This window comes from Hirundo rustica, chromosome 9, assembly GCF_015227805.2.
Source record: "Hirundo rustica isolate bHirRus1 chromosome 9, bHirRus1.pri.v3, whole genome shotgun sequence".
Classification (NCBI taxonomy): domain Eukaryota; kingdom Metazoa; phylum Chordata; class Aves; order Passeriformes; family Hirundinidae; genus Hirundo; species Hirundo rustica.
Window position 1 is genome coordinate 20,571,614 of NC_053458.1, and position 6,506 is coordinate 20,578,119.

Sequence of the window (6,506 nt, forward strand, 5' to 3'; positions counted from 1 at the left end):
GGCTACAGCTAAATACAGCATGGTTGCAACGATCATTCACACAGTGAAATAGAACATGAACTTGACAAAAGGAGCTGTGAATTTTAAGTCTCTCTTCAAGAACATGTTTAGCATTGGAGATTTTTATTTGTGACAACAGGACATACAACAAAGAGGTGCTTTTTTCCAGGCTGAACACCAATGTAACTCAGGCTCCCCAGAGCCCTGACATGGGGCCAGCCAGGGGGGAGACTGCATTATGAAAACGTGATGAAGAGTTGCAAGGGTTCGCACTAAGCTGTCATGAGGTTTTAAATCAAACTTGTTTTGACAGGGAAAAGGTCAGGACACCATTTCTCACCTGCCTCTCACCAACACTCCCAATACCAACAGAGAACTAATTCACAGTCCTGGAAAGAGTGACCAGGAGCACTTGTCCTGCTGGTGCGCCATAGAGATAATGGCCTTTGCCCTGAATGCAGTAATGCCCACTGCCACATGAGGCCAGAGGATGCCTGCAGACCTCAGCAGATTTCCCTCCATATTAAGCCAGCACAAAAAAGAACACCTAAGCCTTGTTACACGTAAGGAGGAAAGCGCACGTGGGATGTAAAGCCGAGAAACTTTGATTACAATAGCTGAAATCTTCAGGGCATAGTCAAAGGACTCAGTCCAGTTTAGCAGATACAGAAAATGAACATGCAATAATACAATAATCTATCATTAAATAATACAGTGTATTACAGCTAAAGCTGGGATATATAGGCACACTTCCTAGTGTCCATTCCTTTCTCTGACAGAGAAAGGAGTGGACTGCTGCTTGGGCTCCCAACAGCAACAGGGGGTTGCCAGCTCCTATGTGGCAGGGGGAAATGAGTTGATGCCACCCACACGCCAATTTCTCCACTGCAAGCAGCATGATGTGGACAGTGATTTCTCCAGGATGTCTTTAAAGCCATCTTTATATGCCTTCTAAATACTTGTTTAACCTTGGTCTTCCTTTAGTGAGCCAGACTTACTTTATATAGCAGATTCTGCATACAAGTTACGTGTTCTTTACTCTCTTTCCTGTCCCAACATAATTTTACCCTACTCCTAAGTCTGCATTTCTCCAAATGGCCACTGGTGAGTCATTTAAAACTGGGAGGTCTCTGGGGCCACCTCCCATCATTCCATCCCTGTACTCCTCCATGGGGCATGCTGTGTCCTTACCTTCAAGGCCTGTCTGTTCTGCCAGGCTGTCTCTCTACGCTACAACCCTTTGTTAAAATTACCAATACTTTGTTTGGTTCAAAATTACTATTTGACACTGCTATCTTTCTGAAAACTCTGTTGTTCTTTGATATAGATATTACAAATATTTAGGCTGTTAGCATAATTGCTCTTACAGCAAAATCAAGTATGAAAAAGGCTCAAGACATTGTCACAACAAGCTGACTCAAAGCATTGTCCAAAAACAATAAGGTGCTTTTATGAACCACTTCAGAGACCATTTGTCATTTACAAAATATAAAAAAACCAAAACAAAGAAAAAAAAAATAAAAAACCCACAACCCCAAATAATAAATTACTTAGTACATATAATAATTACATAGTAATACTTAGTACTGAAGGTTTTATAATAAACTTTTTTTTGTATGGAGAAAAAACAGGAAATCTGGGTTCCCTTTTAAAAGATGTCTTGTGCAATAAGAACTGCAAATCACAGTGTGTAAGGGAAACACCTACACTGAAAACTATAACTTTCAATATCTTATTTTCCTGAAATGATTATTTGAGATTTCAGAATTTTTGTTTTGATAGTAGTATTTCTAAAAACCGATTACAGCTAAATATGTTGGTATGTGGGTGCAGCTAGATACACTTCATCCAGTTTCAGATGCATTCATTCATTTAATCTGCTTCATCAGGGAAAAAGAACAGAGCAAAAACAAAGGAGTATATCTGTAACTAATCTAAGAAGACTTGAGAGCTGTTAGACTTGTATGTGCAAATTTTAAACTTCTCATTACTTTTTACTAATATGTGCTTACTAGTTAGGGCTGTAGTACAGTATATGGAAGGGTAATGAGCTATTCAGTGTCTATTTTGACTGAGCTATTTGTGTCTAGTTAATGCATTTCAAATGTAATTGACAAATTAATATCTCCAACTTTTCCCATTAACAGCATTAAATAAGGAAATTGCTGTTCCAGAATTGTAACCTTATTATTTATTATACCAAACTCCTCTTATAACATATTAGTTGGTCTAAGTTTTCTTCCAATAAATCAAAGTGAAAGAAAACAAACTTCTTCCTTCTATTTGTGATCTTCCATTTCTGCCTATTTCTTAAGATAGGAAACAAAAATTAATGAAATTAATTGCACTGTTTATATGCAGGTTCTACTGCAGTGTTCAGTTTATCAATTATAAAAGTTAAGTATGTAGTTAAAAAGAGTCTGAAGCAAAAAGTAAAATGAAAATAAGGAACACTTGTGTTTGCCTTATTGATTTCAATAATGTCTTCCAGTATTAAACAACCATATTTTAAACAATCTTTTTAACCACACCTTTTCCTCAAAAGAAGAAAAAAAGAATAGCCTCTTGACTACTAATTATCACTATGGCACCCTGACTACCAAGGTGTTCCATGTCATTACAGAAGTAACCAATAGGTCAGGTTTTGCTCCATTTCTAATACTTGAGTATCTCAAACAAGGCAAGATCAGGTCCCTTCTCTCACTCAAATACCTGCTTCTACCAAGGATCACAAAATAGATTTTTTAGCCATTTCTTTTGAACACACATTTGCACATGGTTGTTTGTGCTGGTCACCTGCTCAACTCAAAGGGTAGGGCAAAATGAGAGTTTTGACATCCCTTTACATGCTGGGTATTTCTAACTTCATATGATTCAAGGCTGCTCACTCTCAGGGCATAACAGAATTATAAGACTGGCACCTCAGCAATGTACCACCAACAATTCTACTGGTATTTGTATACTGCAAAGCTTGGGTTATTAGAGATACTTTATACATTTAAGACTCATTCATATATTATAGCACTGATATGAAACAAATCCCACCCTGTTCTTCTAGTGGAGAAATTACCTTTAAGTTTCTCCCAAGCTGACAACAAAGTACATCTCGCTTATAGTCCTGACTACTACTTCAGAGCCATGAACATTTGAGGATACCATTTACACCTTTAGCTGTTTACTGGCAATAACTAATTAAAGGGGCTAGATAATCCACAGGTCAGTTGGGTAACTATTTCTCTGATAAACATAAGCACACCACCATCACTTTGGAAACAACCAAAATTAAATGAACCCAAAACAGTTGCACTCATCACCTAGAGTTAAGATAATTTAGACAAAGTATGTATAATGTGAGTAATTTCATAGAGAAGAAAAAAATAACCTACAGTTCACCAAAGTACAACTATAAATTGATTCTAAATTAAAGATGTGAATTACACAGTATGTAGCTAAATTTAAAAGACTGATTTCAGAGGAGTTGATATCCTCTATAGAAATATGTCACATATACAAAAACATTTGTTAGATGAAAGGCAAACAATGTTATGGGACATGCACTTTCACTCACGCTCTTCAGGTAAAAGGAGAAGAGATTGGCATTTAAGAATCTAGGAGCATATTTCTTTTACCTACAATCAAAGGTATTAACAGAAAGTGAAAAGTACTACCTGCACTTCTGACAGTTGATAAAAAGTTTTAACTTGCCCTGCAATAGTGCACAACAACTGGAAGAATCCTATGTCTGATAAATGAACCTTCTTATTAATAAAATATAATTTCTTAACCTGGAAATGCTCATCTTCCAATCCTACAGATCAGCAAATGCAGTATGATGGAGTTACTGAAATACTTTCTACAAATTCCAAGTCAAGCATGTGGAGAGAGGAATGCAAACACACCCTCACCTCTGCAGATAAAACACACAGAAAATACTTTACCACTGTGATCCCTATATTCTTTGTCCTAAGAAGGAGGTGTGTGCTCTGTTAGGTGCGTCAGCTTAAGAAGCAAAACTGTTGCTTATACCTCATTTTCCAAAGTCACTGAAACGTCTTTTTGTGGCACCAGGCAGACAAATTGGAATAGCAGACACATGTTTAAGCAAACCCAATAAGCAGCACAATTTCAAACTTCCCCTGTGCCACAGATGTTGTTTCATTAAGTGATAGTTGAATATGTCTGCTTTAAAATGCTTGAACCAGCACAAGTGCCACTTCATTCCTATGTGATGTTTTCATTTGGCTGGACAGGTGCTCTTGCAGCAGAATATCCAAAAAAAGAACATCTAAAATATGTATTGACCAACATCTGTCTTGCTTTGACTTAAAGAAGCTACTAGAGTATGCATTTAAGTCTGAGCAAAAAGTTTCCCATTCACTTTGACCTTCTAAAGAAGCTTCATGAGGCTATGTGCCAAAACCCACTTTTATACAAAAGTAACTGACTACCCACAATGTGGCCATTGGCACCTGAGTTGAGAGGAGCACAGAAAAAACAAAAACTCATAACAAAAAGAAATCTCTCAAGCGCCTCTAAAAATATATAGTTTGAAGCCATATATTTTTCAACTGAAATTTTGCAAGCTTTCCTAAAAGTAGGTATCACCAATATGTTGAATATATAATTTTTCATTACAGATATATAGATAAAGAGAGAATTTTATTTCTAGGTTACGTTAGAAATGCCAACTGCATCATTTGAGACAATTAATTTGAATTTGGATTATTGTCTTGGTTTAGGGCAAATTTTGGGAGGAAACTTCTGAATGGGGTTTTTTAAGAAAAGCAAATTTAAGCAGCCTTTTTTAATTGGTTCAGGAAAAGAATTTTTTTGGAAAAAAAAGTGGAAAAAACCCACTTTATTTAACAAGCAAAGTATTCACAAGCTTTAATATTAAACAATGGAACCTCTCGCTGTTCTGAAGAGATGCTAAATTCAGACAGTCCTTGTTGTGGGGTGTAGTTCGGCTCTCTCAGTCTCTCATCAGCTCCTCCTGCTCTGGAAAATTCCACATCCCAGGCCTGGGTGGGCCACAGGTGTGAGCTCCTAGAGTTTATCTGGATTTTCAGTTCAGAGCAGGGCCCATCAGTTCCAAGAAAAAGAAAAGCACAGTCTGGGGAACTTCTCTGCCTCAGCTAGCTAAAAACTACCTAAAAGCAGAGGAGAGCTCTCTCCTGCTGTCCATGCTGCAGACAACACACTCCGTGAGAAGGAATGTGGGGCAGCGAGTGCAGGCTCTGAAAACAAACTGTGCACTTCTTCTCTCCCCTTCACTCCCAGAGCCAGTCTGAAAGGCACAGAACATAATATCCAGCATAAACAGAACAGACAGCTGGGGATACAAACATCATAAAGTCACCCTAAGACATTTTTGTCTTTATTTTTCTTTCCCATCTATCTACCGCTTAACCTGTGTAGCAGTGCTTCACATTAGATGTAAAAGCTGTTGTTGGTGTAGTAGCAGTAACTTCCTGACTTATCTGTCAAATTTTTCTGTCACGTGTAACAATATCCATCCCAAATGGTTTACGAATAACACACACAAATATTCCATCACCAGTAAAATGAAGAAAAAGAACTGCATGGGGAAACACAAAACTACGCTCATATAAACATGGAAGAAAAATAAGGAAGGCTACTTGAAACTGAAGAGGAAGTTATTACCAAAAATGTTTGTGTACTAAAATTGCACACATTTTTTGGTAACTGGAAATCTGGGATTATAAAACTTAAGTTTGCTTTACACCTTAGAAAATATATTAGCATCATAAGGAATTTTACATACAGTATGCATTTGTACATTCTCCTGTGTATGTTCCTGGAAGACTTTACCTGTGTATCCATTAATGTGACAGATCCACAGACACACAGGCTTACAGAGAAAAGCACAGCCTAGCACTGTTTTGTATGTTCAGTCTGGCAGCAATGAAGCAGTTGATGACATTGTAGCATCCTTACATGACTAGTAGTACCAAACCAATTAACCAAAAACCTAGAATCCCAAGAAGTCACAAGGATATTTTTCTCCAGAGTAAATTTATCTCTCCATGGCAAGTGAAACTAAAGAGCATTTATCAAAATCCATTGTTTCTTTGGAGTTTTGTTCAGTTGTTTTATTAAGGCAAGCACAGGAAAATGGTACAGCAGAGCCATTATTTTTTAATACAGGATTAATCTTTATATTACCATTTATTCTTAAACCTAAATATTGACATGAGAGAGGGGTGTTGTATCTGAGTATCAGTGTGTGGCAACCCTTTGGTAAATTGTTAAGACAAAAAGAGCATTTTGCTATTAAATTCCCAATGGAAATACAATTAGTCCTACAATTTACTTAACGTTCTGCAAAAATACAACATCATACCACAAACACAATGGAAGGAGCATCATAAAGCAGCAAAAAATTGAAGTTGTGCCTAATTGTTAATACTTAAATTAAGTTGAAAAAAATTAACCAGCTAAAACAGTCTTTCTCAATCCATTAATGTGATGTCCAGGAAGTTTTT